Source organism: Camellia sinensis, chromosome 2, assembly GCF_055761805.1.
Source record: "Camellia sinensis isolate YWXY chromosome 2, ASM5576180v1, whole genome shotgun sequence".
Taxonomy (NCBI): domain Eukaryota; kingdom Viridiplantae; phylum Streptophyta; class Magnoliopsida; order Ericales; family Theaceae; genus Camellia; species Camellia sinensis.
Window position 1 is genome coordinate 103730382 of NC_138962.1, and position 16596 is coordinate 103746977.

Here is a 16596-nt window from a genome sequence, read left to right on the forward strand (position 1 = left end):
GTAGGGGTACACGTTACCATTCTAGTGATCTCATTTGGAAGCAATTGTAGAATCTTGGTACACGTTACCATTCTAGTGATCTCATTTGGAAGCAATTGTAGAATCTTAGACTACCTAAGAGGACACTCTTCTTATAGAAGTGTCTTCACTATATCTTTTCGGTCTGATGGGTGTTATATGTGAGGAGTTACCACTGAGCCTAGTTGTCCACGATGTGATAAAGGGATTGAGATTGTGGAACACTGTTTCTTTGAATGCTAGTATTCTCAACGAGTTTGGTGAGCTTCTTCATTAGGCCTAATTTTTGTAGAGGAAATCCCATGTTTTTTCGAAATTGGTTCAAACAATAGATTAAGAAGGTTTGGGATCATGAAATTATTGTTCAATCCATTGCTATTCTTTGGGCCGTTTGGCATTAGAGAAATAGTTGTGTTTAAAGGCATGAATATGACACAAGGACAAGCAAATCTTCTTGCTGAAACGCTTACCTCTAATGTTACTCGAAGATCATCCTTATGTTTAGAGCAGGCTTTAATACCTCAACATCTATTGCTGATGTTTGTAATGATGATGATATATGTATGCTTGCAAATCCTCTGTCTAATATGACAGATTACAAGGTGTGGACTTTTGTCATAGATGGTTCACAGTAGGCAGCTAATCAAAGTGCGGGTGTGGCATGTGTTTGTTTCAATATAGATCAATCGCGGGTTCAAGATTATGCTTCTAGGATGTAGCTTCCTTCTCCATTGTTGGCCGAAGTTAAAGTGTGCTGGGAAGCTATTCATTGGGCTAAAGGCCAGCATTTGTTAAGTATCTCCATTTTTACGGATAGTCAAGCTTTGATATCTACTTTGCAAGGGCAAGGCATCCCTGATTGGAGCATTGTGACTATTATTAATGATATTAAGCTAATTAGTAAGGATTTTGATTTTCTTTCTATTTCTAAAGGTAATCAAGACTCATGTACTAGCTAGACAAGTTAATGGCTACAGAAGCTAATATATATCTATTTCTTTGCTTCTCACAAAAAAAAAATTAATAATCACCAAAAAGGCATGGTATGCACATCAAAGCATGGGTTTCATGTTGGAGTCTTTAATGTAGGGAGTCATATGTATGTGCAATATACATAAATTAATTCTGGTGGTTCCTAAAAAATTGATTTGCTTCGAAAATCTTGATTAATTTTATGATTTTTGGAACAAATTGATTTTTTAATCAATTTTGGGTTTTGTTTGTTTGATTTTTATATTTCAAATTATAAGAAATTTGATATAATAATTAAAATGTGTAATGATTATGACAAAATATCATTTCGCCCTCCAAGCTTTCATGTGTTTTTTAATTTAACCCTCAGATTTCGATTAATATCAATTTTACACCTAAACCTTCAAAATTTTGATCAATTTGGCCCCTGCCATCACATTCCATCTACAATTGGACGGAATGTGCTGACGTGGGGGATAAATTGATTTTTAAGGTATAGTTTGGGGGGCAAATTGATTTTTAATTTGGAGAGCAAATTGATTTTTAAGGTATAGCTTGTGGGCTAAAATGAAATTTCTAATGAACTTTGGTGCCACGACAACACATTTCGTCCAATTGTAGGCGGAATGTGACAGCAGGGGCCAAATTGATCAAAATTTCAAAAGTTTGGATGTAAAATTGATATTAATCGAAGTTTAGGGGTCAAATTGAAAAACGAGTGAAAGTTTGGGGGGCAAAATAATATTTCATCTATGATTATTGTGATGGTTAGTGATGGTGGTGGTTGGATTTTATTGTCTAAGCTAACGTTAACATAGTAAAAGGGGTAAATTGATTTTTAAGGTATAGTTTGGGGAGCAAATTGATTTTTAAGATATAGTTTGGGGGTAAAATAAAATTTCTAATGAACTTTGGTGCCACATCAGCACATTCTGTCTAATTGTAGACGAAATGTGACAGTAGGGGTCAAATTGATCAAAATTTCAAAAGTTTGGGTGTAAAATTGATATTAATTGAAGTCTAGGGGTCAAATTAAAAAATGAGTGAAAGTTTGGGGGGCAAAATGATATTTCATCTATGATTATTGTGATGGTTAGTGATGGTGGTGGTTGGATTTTATTGTCTAAGCTAACGTTAAGATAGTAAAATCTCAATTGGCTAAAATTTACAACGTTGTGGTTTTGGAAATAAAAACTTGTAAAAATTGAATTATGGAAAAAATAAATAAATAAATAAAATAACTGGTAAGATGAAATAGAAACTCTGACTCATATAAAAAAGCCACAATACTACAAATCCACCCTTATCAACCTAGAATTTACCAGTAAAAAAAAAAAAAAAATCAATGGCTCATATTCATTTCATATGTAGACCTCATACTTCATTAATTCAATCTCTACTACACAAAAACCCATTTGAGATAAATTTGGGTTCCGTAAGTGTGGGTTCCTAGCATTTTTCATAAAAAAGGGACGTAGTCACACACAAGCACAAACTCTTATCTCACACAAGGTGCATGCCTGATGAATTAATCATAATATTGGGGATGGATAGATTGTTCTGTGCCATATATGCTTCTTTGCCTTCTCTTAGTAGGGAAGTCATGGTCATGAAGGAATTAGATGCCACAACATAGAAGATCTCTATATCGGTGCCCTCTATGGCTGGTATGATGTCTTCTAGAGTCAAGGTGTCTGTAGTTCGCATGCAATCTGTTACCACGGTAGGCACTCTGGGGGCAGCCATCCCCATAGACTAGCATCATCCCGGCTTGTCGAAATACCAAACTCGACAGAAGGGGCCCTTTAGCAAAATCCTCTCCAACTCACCAGAGTGATGTTGAGCACTGCGATGAAGCACATCACGATATCCGATGCCATAGCTGCCCACAACGCCCAAGTCACAAACAAGACAAGTTTGAAGTTTAGAAATCTCAGAGCATAATGAATGAAAGCAATATATATAGTACATGATTGAACAGGGATTAAGCCAATTACCTGATCGGGGGTGACTATGTCGAAATACTATCTAAACTTGTAAAAGCTCGACAACCGTGGGGACTGGTGGCGATGCTAACAAAAGTATTGTCGGGACCAAGGGATGACGTGCTAGTCCATCTCCTGAGCGTCAAGGGCATTAGCCTTGAAATACTCAAAGCTCTAGATCTACAATTCAGAGAGTTGATTAGTACAAGATGAGGCAAAAATTTTAGAATAAATGCATAAATGACATGTGCAATGTAGAAATGGCATAAAACAGTAAATTGTACCTTCCATCATTTCTAATGCCCTTCGATGGTCATCTCTCAGCTACGCATGACAACACTAGCGTATCTGTAGAGGGTGACTAGAGCAGCACCACCCCAATCGTAGTCGCCAATGTGATCAATGTCCACCATCGTCACTAAGTAGTGGAGATGTATCTTGTTTAGGGGCGACTCCACATAGTAACCGATGGGGTCCGAGTAACCCATCAAACTATCAAAAAAATTTTAAAAAAATTTATTTATGTTACCAATATTTTGTTTGATATAAATTAATCTCATTAAAAAGTTAAGAGACCCCCATCAAATATAAATTCACGATCTATTGTTTTGAGAAGTTTAAATCACTCTTACAATTATTTAAAATAGTTTTTGAGTTTTTTATTTTTCATTTTTAGTGAACTTTTTAAATATTTTAAGTAATTTTTTTTTTACTTTGTGGATTCACTTAATCTACACACTTAGATACATTTCAAAAGTAAAATATTTATGAAAAATATTTTAAAACTTCACTTACTTACAATAAATAAATAGTATATTTTAATTTTTTTTTTTTTTTTTTGTATTCATTGAATTTTTTTAAAAAATAATTACCAATATTTTGTTTTTTAGATGCATATAGGTCAGGTACATCTAAAAAGTAAAAAATATATACTTCCCCCCTCTAAAGATAACAAAACACAAAAAATAAAAAAATAAAAATTGTTTTTGAAAACTCAAAATCATTCAAAGCCAAACAAAGTAAATGTTGTTTAGTTTAATTTTTTTTAATAGAATTTATGGAACTTAATGCTTTTGGAGTGGCCCATCTATAAGCTAGTGCAAATCTATTAAAATTGCCATTTTGAAATTCAAAAAGAAAAAATCAGCTACATATGTATAAATAAATCAATTACACTGCAAAATATACACATCTCATTGAGCCAAAACTCAGTCAAGGGGCCACTCCAAAACTCATGGCCCTTCATATCTGCAATATATACTCAGATCTGGAATATTAACTTCATCACTGCATATATATATATATATATATATATTCAAATCAGAAATTTCGTGCAAACTTTTGAGTGAAGAGAGAGAAGATCAAAGTGAGCAAGCAGGCCTTGAAGATAATACAAATAAACATAAAAACTAATATGATAAAACAGAATAACACATACCAGCAATAGAAGCCAAAAGACACTACTATAATTTGAAGTTTGATTTTGCACCTAATAGAAAATGCAGTTGCCACTATACAAATAACAGTGACTAATTAATCACAAACAGATAAATATACATATTAACCACCCAAAAAAGTAACAAAAAATTTCATCAATAATACAAAAACGACTACTTACCTAACAAACAAAAATCCAACTAATTTTAACCACCCCAAATTTTTTTTCTCCCCCCCAATAATAATTAAGCAACCAATCCAATTTCCAAATGAGAAGAATATGTTCTCTAACATAAGCATTGTCTGATATGAAAATGAAGTCAATAATTAACCTACAAAAATCTTGAAAGTAAAGAAAGATTGCACTTGCAATTTCAGTGAAACCAACAGAATTTTAACTGAACGCTGCTGACCTCTAGTGTTCAAATTTGATTTTCAAATTTCATGTTTGGTTTGATTTTCATATTATACTGAGAAAGATTGCATTCGCAATTTCAGTGAAACCAATAGAATTTTAACAGAATACTACTTACCTCCGGTGTTCAAATTTGATTTTCAAATTTCATGTTTGGTTTGATTTTCAAATTATACTGAAACAGGGAAATCACAACATAAAAGTAGAGGATGGTAAATTCAAAATATATCATCTTATCTTTGTACAAAACTAGCAATCATAAATCAGAATAAAGCATACAAAAGCATTGCCATATCCCTTTTTTCTTGTAGTGAATTTAATTGTACAACAATTGATTACCCATTTCCAACTTGCAAGTACAATAACTGATCATGATCATGGGTTTTTTTCTTCTCCTAGTCCTTCATGAGAAACAGCTTCAAGATGACAATAATAGATAAGACAAAATACACATCATCATCTTCAAAAATCTTTATAGTTAACCTGCTCTTCCTTAATATTCACTACATCAAATGTCAACTTAGACCAGCCAATGATATGATTCCTGTGGCACTAATTACCCTAACAGAGAGAAATATCAAGTAGAGAGCAATGCTACCGACTCCAAGCCTCCTTGTAGGACGCATATCATTCCTTGGTAAAACAAGTGGCCAAATGAGATGAGAAATCCCATAGTATAGAAGAGGCTTCTGTCTTGTGGAACAATGTACAAGCCAGGTTTCTCTGACCAGGATTCAAGCAGCATTGAGAGATCCTCAAACCAATAAGTGAGTTGAACATCAGACTTGCATAGCATCTAGACAAGGTGATCTACACACCATCCCCACCATTGATTGCCAATGCAACATTTGACACTAAATCACCCATCGAGTTACCCCATGCCAATAAATTTAATCCAAGGATTGATGGATTAACCCCTAGAATTACACCCAATCCTACCAACAAAGCAACAAGCTCGTTTGCAATCATGTAGAACCAAACGATACTTATCAAAAATCCATCCAAAACCAATGGAAGTAAAAACTTTTGAGGTGGACGATGTGATCTAGTGTACCTAAATGCAAGAACACCTAGTGCACAACCAATAGAAACACCAAGCGTATAAGAAACCTTTCTGCTTTCAGAACCCACAGTCTTGAGTACTCTAGAGAAATGCCAAAAGAATGGGAGCAAGTGAAGCACTGCCTACAACGTAGAGACTTTTGATCAAGATTCCTCCTCAACTAGAGGAATTGTCAACCGGCATGGCACTTTTAAAGGCAACTCCATTATCAAACATAGTTTAGAATAGGAGAATAATGAGTGCTCAATTTCTATGCCATCATCAGTCCAGCCCCACACAAGACTCTCATTATTAGACACCTTAGTTGACTGATTTGAATATATTGCGACATTTGATGCCCACATCTACTGAGGCAATGCACTATGGGATATGATTGTATCACTTTCTGTGTCCATGTCAAGCAAAGTACTATAGATAGAGTCACCCTCTTGGTTCCATTGAGAGAACACACTTCCTTTGACAGGAAGCAACAACGTAACAACATCCAATTTCAACCTCCGAGCATGTTTCCTCAAAATCTCATTCGCAGCAACAACAGATGCATAAACCGCATAACTCAAGACAAATGCGATGGCTCCCCCCACACTCACCTTACAAGCATACAAAATCAATAAAAGTGACACATGATGAGCTGCATGTGGAATATGTGGCATGGGATACACCTCTCACATTGCTCCGACTTGCATCTCCATATAAGTGCAATTACTTTAAGTTATTCACACTTTAATGTATTTTCTTCTATATTTTATGTTGTGGGTGTTAATATTTATATAAGTTACCCTTATATGTGATTTGAAACAAGTTTGCTTGATTTAGGTTGCACAAACTGTTTATAATCTAAAATAAATTCTAATGCTAACCATGTTAGCCGTGTCACGTTCAGATTGATATGATCACAAGTAGGTTAGGTTAGTGTCATGATATTTGACACGTTTAATTAAATGGATCATGTTAGTGTTGGGTGTTTTGGACACGAACCCACAATGACACGACGCAACATGACATGATTCATGCCTCACTTGGGATGAGGATATTCTTAGCATGCGTTTGGATCAAGGATTTGCACGGGATTTGTGGAAGGAAGGAAAAAAAGAAGGGAAAAAATGTATGAAATAGAAGCTAAGGTAGCATTTGGCAGAATTTTAGAATTATGATTTGAGAATAGAGTTGTATTTTGAGTTTGTGAGTTTGGAATTATGATTTGAGAAGAGAAAATTTGTTTGGTTATAAGTTTTGAAAAGAGTGTTGAATTGAGTTTTGAATTTTTTATGTGACATATGAAATGAGAAAAGTTGTTTGGTTACGAGTTTAAAAAGAGTTTTCAAAACTTAATTCAAAAACTTATAACTCATAACCAAATACACAACTCAAAACTCTATTGAAAATTCTATTCAAAACTCATAACCAAACTCTTTCTAAAATTCAATTCCAAAAAATAATTTGTCATTTTGGTCTAAAAAAATAATTTGTATATTTAAAAAAAATATATATATATATATATATTCCAAATAACAGGTGGCGATTGACAATTGCAAAAAAAAGAAAAAAAAAAAAAGAGAGTACTCTTCCGGTCAAGCGGCCACACTACCGGGTAGACCAAAAATTCAAAAATTGTCTAGTTTACCAAACGTGTTTTCAAAATGTGTTTTGAAATTGATTTGGAATCAAAATTTGAAAACTCAAACCAAACATAGCATTCAAATATGAGGGTGGAAACTTGATTTGAAGTTCACACCTAACACAGTCTAAATTTTTTCACTTCCCTATCTATTTTTCTCCCCCTCCATAATCCCAGAATTCTTAATCTAAACATAGCCTTAAAAGTTTCAAAGTGAAACACTAGAACTAGCAATCTTGATGAGCTGCAATGCATGAGTTCAATGGTTGCCTTGTTGAACTACTTATGGAAGACCTTAATTGTGACGCCCTCAAATAAACCCATAATAACCATAACATTAACATGCATTTATAAAAGAAAACGAATCATTTGGGTTATTCATCAGAGTATTCTTATTGAAAGACATCACATGTAACATCCTGCAACATCAAAATAAATGCCCTAAGGGCTTACATCTTTCCAAGCTAACACTTGGACACAAAAAGGATGAGTACTAACTCACTTATAAGTTAAGCCCTAGGCTTGAATGTTTACATGAAATCTCAAAAAAATAACAAAGTAAAACATATAACTAAAGACAAGTCTTCAAAATCCCAAATATCAAATCCTTCCAGGCTAAGTCCGTGGAGGTAGCTTATCACCTAAACCTGAAAATGATGTTCCCATAAAGGGTGAGCCACAGCCCAGTAGAAAAAATACTAAACCAAATATAAGCATTGAATAAAGCTACAGCATTCAATAGATGGTTAACCAAGATAATCAATTTTATCATTAAACAGTCTCATGACACTAATGTCTAAGACATATTTCACTTTCCATTATTATCAATCATGGCTCTGAACCTGGCCAAACTTACAACAGTGAATTATATATCATCTTCACATTACTTCCAATATCAACAAAACAAATGAGACTCATGCTCATATCAAAACACTTCATACTTCCCATTTGATACACATTTTAGTGCTGTATCAATAATCATGTAAAAACACTTCAATATAATAAGCACACATAAATATGGTGCTAATGGAGTCCATCCCCTATCTCCTCCCAAACAATAATCCGGTTTAGAGGTCCATCCCCTATCTTCCCCTAAACCGTGGAGTACATCCCCTATCTCCTCCCAAACAATATGCATATGCAATGCTCAATCAATACATGTAATTTCTGTATTAATTCAATAGTCTAAATTTATGACTTAACAAATTGATTAGTTTCAATTTTGCCTAATCCGCATGCAATGTCTACAACAAGCACGACTATCCTCCACCGATAGCCCAAAACAGTTATTTCTAAACTCGAAAAATAAATATACCAACAATTCAATAGGCGAGTGATTTATATTAACCAACTACACCATTTAATCAATAAATTCCCCAATTTCATGGATTTAACCAAATTCCCCAATTTCCTTAAATTAATTACTCAAATCAATTTAGCAATTCAACTAGGTTTTGTTCCCAAAATTTTCAAAGTGTCCCCAACCTATCAAAATACCAAACTTAGAACAAAACATATAAATTGGAGTAGGAAAATCCCTACCTCGAAGAAAATAACCCGTATTGAGAAGATGGAGATGAAGACCAAAGACCAACGTGCTCCAAATCCCAAGTTTCTCAGATTAAAACGAAGCCCTCAACCCACTCTAACTTTTTAATAAAGGATCTAAGGTAGAAACTCACTCTAAGTAGATCAATCGAAAGAGAGAAGGTGTGTAGAGGGAGAGAGAGAGATAAAAACACTCCAGGGGCGGTTTTTAAAAAGTTATGAAGGAAAAGTAGGTCAAAAAGTGATCCAAAAAGTGAAATCACGGACTGATATAATCGACTCTACGCTCGAGCGTAGAAAGCGCCGCTCGAGCGTAAGACACAGAATCATGCTCGAGCGTGAAGAAAGCCGCTCGAGCGTCGATTGCACCCTTCCAGAAGTTTTGCAGGCGCTGGCACCCGCTCGAGCGTCAAACTCACCGCTTGAGCGGAGGAGCAAAAACAAGGGATCACGCTCGAGCGTAAAAACTACCGCTCGAGCGGAAGAACTGCAGAGCAAAATACTGGAAGATGGAAAATCACGCTCGAGCGTCAAAATTACCGCTCGAGCGGAGAAGCAACAACGAAGGGACCGCTCGAGCGTTAAAACTTCCGCTCGAGCGTAAAGGCCAAAATCTGGGCATCACCTATTGGCATCTAAAATCAACCAACCTGTAACAGACCCGCCCAACCCAACCTATACTTCAAATACAAAGAGATTAAAGGACAACGACAACCAATAAGTAATGACAGGATCCACGGAACCTAAGTCCGGATACAATAATTTAAAGAGAAAAGACCGAGGTCGCTATAATCTCCCCTCCTTAAAAGAATTTCGTCCCCGAAATTAAGCACAAGGTTTCGAAAACAAGTTTTTCTCAAATTCCAACAATATGATAACTCACTAATAAACAACTTGACCCAACACCGGCCATTCCATCTCTTAACAAAGAGGCATGCCACAATATGAAAAACAACCATATATTTCAACCTGCATTAACACTATGAAATTTTCTTTCAATTTCAACAATTTTCAATATATTCAATATATACAATGTTCCCTTAAACTTCCATTTCGAGGCAAGTTCCAAAATATTTCCATTAACCAAAACATTCTAAATGTTTTACAGCTTAAGACATATATAAAAAGCTTTAAAGTTCGCCAATATTACAAAATCTAACTACAAGATTACAAATCAATAAACATGTCCGGATATTTCTCGCGGACTTCCAACTCACGTTCCCATGTGGCTTCCTCCACCCGGTGATGTTTCCACAAAACTTTCACCAAAGGAATGGTCTTGCCTCGCAAGACTTGATCCCGCTTATCCAAGACCCTAACCGGTCTCTCCTCATACGAGACATCCTCATCAACTACTAAATCGGTCCAATCCAATACATGTGATGGATCCGGCTCATACTTCCGAAGCATACTCACATGAAACACGTCATGTACTCCGGACAACTGCGGCGGCAAAGCTAAACGATAAGTAGTCTCGCCAATCCTCTCAAGGATCTCAAAAGGACCAATGAATCGAGGGGACAACTTCCCGCTCTTCCCAAACCTCATCAATCCCCGTCTTGGTGATATCTTCAAAAAGACATGATCACTCACCTCAAACACCAAAGGTCTCCTCCTACGGTCGGCATAAGATTTCTGACGACTCTGGGCTGTAACAAGCCTCTTACGGATAAGCTCAACCTTCTCCGTCGTTTCCCTCACTAACTCCGGACCCAACAGAGGTGCATCACCCACCTCGGCCCAACAAACAGGAGACCTACACGGTCGGCCGTATAAGGCCTCAAACGGTGCCATACCGATACTAGACTGGAAGCTGTTGTTGTAGGCAAACTCCACTAATGGTAAGTGCCTCTCCCATGACCCGCTAAAGTCAAGAACACAACCCCGAAGCATATCTTCAAGGATCTGAATAGTACGCTCGGACTGCCCGTCAGTCTGAGGATGATAAGCTGTGCTAAAGGTCAACTTAGTACCTAAGGCGCTCTGCAAGCTCTGCCATAATCTGGCAGTAAAACGAGGGTCCCTATCGGAGACGATCGTCACTGGAACCCCGTGCAACCTCACTATGTCCCGAATATACAAGTCGGCAAGATGATCTACTGAATCTCTAACGCGCATAGGAATGAAGTGCGCCGACTTAGTCAACCGGTCTACAACCACCCAAATAGCATCACTGCCCCGCTGAGTCCTCGGAAGACCTACAACGAAGTCCATAGTGACATGCTCCCACTTCCACTCGGCAATAGGCAAGGGTTGCAACAAACCCGCTGGCCTCTGATGTTCGGCCTTCACTTGCTGACAAGTAAGGCACTTAGACACGAAAGCTGCCACATCTCTCTTCATACCCCGCCACCAAAACTGGCGACCCAAATCCCGATACATCTTAGTACCTCCCGGATGCACTGCAAGGCGTGAATGATGAAACTCTCGGAGTACCTCCTCTCGATGAGACTCCGGCACAAACAGACGGTCTCGGTATCTCACACTCAGGTCGGGATACACCGTTAAACCTTTCTCAACCTTCCCACCAGAAATCTTCTCACGGAGGGATTCTACCTCAAGGTCGCCCCTCTGAGCCTCTAACACTCGAGTCACAAGTGTAGGTTGCGCAACAACAGAAAGCAAGGCCGCAGCCTCAACGGATTCGCCCAGAAGCAAATCAAACTCTCCAAGTGCACCTAACATCTCCCACTCTCGGATGGCTATACTAGCTATGTCACCAACAGGTTTCCTGCTAAGGGCGTCAGCCACCACATTGGCCTTTCCCGGATGATAATGCAATTCAAAGTCATAATCCTCAATAAATTCCATCCACCTCCTCTGCCTCAAGTTCAAGTCTTTCTGTGTGAACAAATATTTCAGACTCTTATGATCTGAGAATACCTCGAACCTCTCACCGTAAAGATAATGTCTCCAAATCTTCAAGGCAAATATTACAGCCGCTAACTCTAAATCATGCGTAGGGTAATTCTTCTCGTGAACTTTTAACTGACGTGAGCCATAGGCAACCACTTTCCCCTCTTGCATCAACACACAACCAAGACCCTCTCGTGAGGCGTCACAATAGACTGCATAACCCAACCCTCTCTCCGGAATAATCAAGACTGGAGCAGTGGTCAGTCTAACTTTCAACTCCTGGAACGATTTTTCACAAGTCTCACTCCAAACAAATTTGACTCCCTTCCGAGTCAATCTAGTCAAAGGCGAAGCTAATCTGGAGAAATCTCTTACAAACCGGCGATAATACCCAGCTAATCCCAGAAAACTGCGGATCTCAAACACACTCTTAGGCTGTACCCAATCTTGCACTGCCTCTGTCTTGGATGTATCAACAGACACCCCTTGCCTAGAAACTACATGGCCTAAGAACTTCACCTCCTCTAGCCAGAACTCACACTTCCCAAACTTAGCGTAAAGCTGATGGGCTCTAAGTAAATCAAGCACCACCCTCAAGTGTTCCTCGTGCTCTTCCTCTGAAGGTGAATAGATAAGGATGTCGTCCACGAAGACGACTACAAAACGATCTAGAAATTCCCGGAATATCCGGTTCATCAGATCCATAAATACTGTCGGTGCATTGGTAAGCCCAAATGGCATCACCAAAAACTCATAGTGGCCATACCGCGTACGGAATGCCGTCTTTGGAATATCCTCCTCCCTGACTCTCAACTGATGATAACCTGATCTCAAGTCTATCTTCGAGAAACAACGGGAACCTTTCAACTGATCGAACAGATCATCTATACGGGGCATAGGGTACTTATTCTTAACCGTAGCCCGATTCAATTTCCGGTAATCTATACAAAGTCTCAAAGCACCACCTTTCTTTTTAACAAAGAGGGCCGGTGCTCCCCAAGGCGAAACACTAGGACGTATAAAGCCTTTATCTAGCAACTCCTGGAGTTGGGTCTTCAACTCAACTAACTCAGCTGGGGCAAAACGATAAGGTGCCATAGAAATCGGCGCCGTGCCGGGCACTAAGTCAATAGAGAATTCAATCTCTCGATGCGGTGGCAAACCAACAAGATCCTCGGGAAAAACGTCCGAGTACTCACACACCACCCTTGGTAACACGATCTGAGTCTCACCGTCCTCACTAATCGAAAGGTTAGCAAGCAGACCACTAAGCTCACTCCGTCCTCGCGGAACATACCCCGGTGGCAAAACACTACTAACACGATCCCCCAGAAAATGAAAACACTCACCATTCACGGTACAACAAGTGACTCTCTGGCGGTAGCAATCAATAACTGCCCGGTACGACGATAACCAGTCCATACCCAAAATAACATCGAAACCTCTCATAGGCATAACTACAAAGGAAAATGGGATTCTATGGTAATCAACCTCTATATCACAACCCCTAACACCGTGTTTCAAAATCAATTCACCCCCAAGAGGCGACACTACACAAATAGGAGATGCTAACTGTGCTAACTCCAACTCCAAAACAGATGCAAATGCAGCAGACACAAAGGAATGAGATGCACCCGTATCAATCAAAACATTAGCAACCGAGTTGCAAAACAAGAAAGTACCTCTCACAACAGATGGAGCCGGTACAAGATCCTGCGTGGTAACAGCATACACGCGCCCAGATGACCTCTGATCAACCTGCTCACCCCTAGGAGCATAAGATTGCTGCACCGACTGAGACGATGAAGCCCCCTGATTGGCCCTCGAGGCCTGACCCGACTGAGCTGGCTGTTGAACCTGAATCTGCCTCAAACCAGATGCACCAGGTGTGCCACCCAACTGCGGGCAATACCTCTTCATATGCCCTGGCTGACCACACTGATAACACGAGAGTGGCTGGCCTCTACCCTGACTCTGGCTCTGAGATCGAGCCGAAGATGATGCTGCTCTCTGCACTCCTCCTCTCTGAGGACAAACTGGAGACTTGTGGCCCAGCTGGCCACACTTGAAGCAGGTAATGTCTCCTTGACTGCCTTTCCCCGAACTAGCACTCGGCACAGGAAAAGTCGATCTAGAAAAGCTACTCTGAGACTGTTGGGGATTAAAACCCTTCTGTCTCCTACCATCACTCTGACCATCCTGACTCCTCTTGGAGCCCTTCTGTCCTTCCTCCTCCTCCTGCATCATGATTTCCAAGTGGGCTGCAGCATCAACCAACCGCCCATAATCCCGAATCATAGTTCCCCCAACTCTCAGCTTGAGGCCACGCCTCAACTTCCTCTCAAACTCAATACAACGGCGTTCCTCAGACGCTACCAATTCAGGTGCAAACCTGGACAAACTAGTAAATGCAGCCTCAAACTCGGCCACTGAAGAACTCGACTACTTAAGCTGGCAGAACTGGTCTCTCAGCTTCTCCCTAACTGCTGGAGATAAGAACTTCTCCTGGAAAGCATTCACAAAAGCCTCCCATGTACCTCCTATACGCCCCTTAGTGAACTTCCACCACTGACCCGCATCCCCCTTCAACTGGAATGATGCCAAGGTCACCTTCAACCCCTCGTCTTCGATGCCAAGCATCTCAAACGTCTTCGTTGTCTGTTCGAGCCATTCATCTGCCTTAAGCGGCTCTTTAGGATCACCCACAAATTCATCCGGATTAGACCGAAAGAACTCCCTCTTCAGAAAGGAAGGTCCTGCATCCGCAACAACAACCTGGGCTTTATTCTCAGCCCTAAGAATGCCTACTGACTCCCTGAATGCCCCTGCTATCTCTCGGGCTAAAGCGCCCATAACCTGCTGGCCTACTGGCTCGGCCACATTGGCCTGGCCAATTCCCTCATGAACTGCCGGAATCTCCTCTGGCACCGGTACCTCCTGCCTACCCGGCCTACCACGCCTACCGCGTCCTCGTCCTCGTCCTGACATCCTAATAAAGGAAACAAACAAAGACGTTAGCACATTAATAAATGTGCTGAAACTAAACACTCGCGTCCTAATGCATTGGACAAAAATAATTCATTCCACGTAAGCACATAATCACATAAGCACCTACGAATTTCATTCCTGGATAATAATAGTCCCGAAGCGTTACTATAGTTCCGGTTGGAAACAGCATTGATCAAGTGCCTTTCCAACAAGACTACTAGAAACTCAAGGGTCCAATTAACATCCAAGAAACTACGTTCCATACCCACATATTCACATAAACATGCTATCATATAAGCACATAACAGTACATCTAAGTCTCTATCAAGCGAGACGAACCCATTGTGATACTAATCACTTCCCACGTACCCAAAGTATTCGAACCCGGTACGCTTTGATACCAAGTTGTGACGCCCTCAAATAAACCCATAATAACCATAACATTAACATGCATTTATAAAAGAAAACGAATCATTTGGGTTATTCATCAGAGTATTCTTATTGAAAGACATCACATGTAACATCCTGCAACATCAAAATAAATGCCCTAAGGGCTTACATCTTTCCAAGCTAACACTTGGACACAAAAAGGATGAGTACTAACTCACTTATAAGTTAAGCCCTAGGCTTGAATGTTTACATGAAATCTCAAAAAAATAACAAAGTAAAACATATAACTAAAGACAAGTCTTCAAAATCCCAAATATCAAATCCTTCCAGGCTAAGTCCGTGGAGGTAGCTTATCACCTAAACCTGAAAATGATGTTCCCATAAAGGGTGAGCCACAGCCCAGTAGAAAAAATACTAAACCAAATATAAGCATTGAATAAAGCTACAGCATTCAATAGATGGTTAACCAAGATAATCAATTTTATCATTAAACAGTCTCATGACACTAATGTCTAAGACATATTTCACTTTCCATTATTATCAATCATGGCTCTGAACCTGGCCAAACTTACAACAGTGAATTATATATCATCTTCACATTACTTCCAATATCAACAAAACAAATGAGACTCATGCTCATATCAAAACACTTCATACTTCCCATTTGATACACATTTTAGTGCTGTATCAATAATCATGTAAAAACACTTCAATATAATAAGCACACATAAATATGGTGCTAATGGAGTCCATCCCCTATCTCCTCCCAAACAATAATCCGGTTTAGAGGTCCATCCCCTATCTTCCCCTAAACCGTGGAGTACATCCCCTATCTCCTCCCAAACAATATGCATATGCAATGCTCAATCAATACATGTAATTTCTGTATTAATTCAATAGTCTAAATTTATGACTTAACAAATTGATTAGTTTCAATTTTCCCTAATCCGCATGCAATGTCTACAACAAGCACGACTATCCTCCACCGATAGCCCAAAACAGTTATTTCTAAACTCGAAAAATAAATATACCAACAATTCAATAGGCGAGTGATTTATATTAACCAACTACACCATTTAATCAATAAATTCCCTAATTTCATGGATTTAACCAAATTCCCCAATTTCCTTAAATTAATTACTCAAATCAATTTAGCAATTCAACTAGGTTTTGTTCCCAAAATTTTCAAAGTGTCCCCAACCTATCAAAATACCAAACTTAGAACAAAACATATAAATTGGAGTAGGAAAATCCCTATCTCGAAGAAAATAACCCGTATTGAGAAGATGGAGATGAAGACCAAAGA

General features: G+C 38.9%; 1 pseudogene; it reads right to left on the reverse strand.

The window, feature by feature from the left end:
* Nucleotides 1-5342: 5342 nt before the first annotated feature.
* LOC145816738 (cation/calcium exchanger 4 pseudogene) lies at nt 5343-6543 on the reverse strand (annotated as a pseudogene).
* Nucleotides 6544-16596: the final 10053 nt, after the last annotated feature.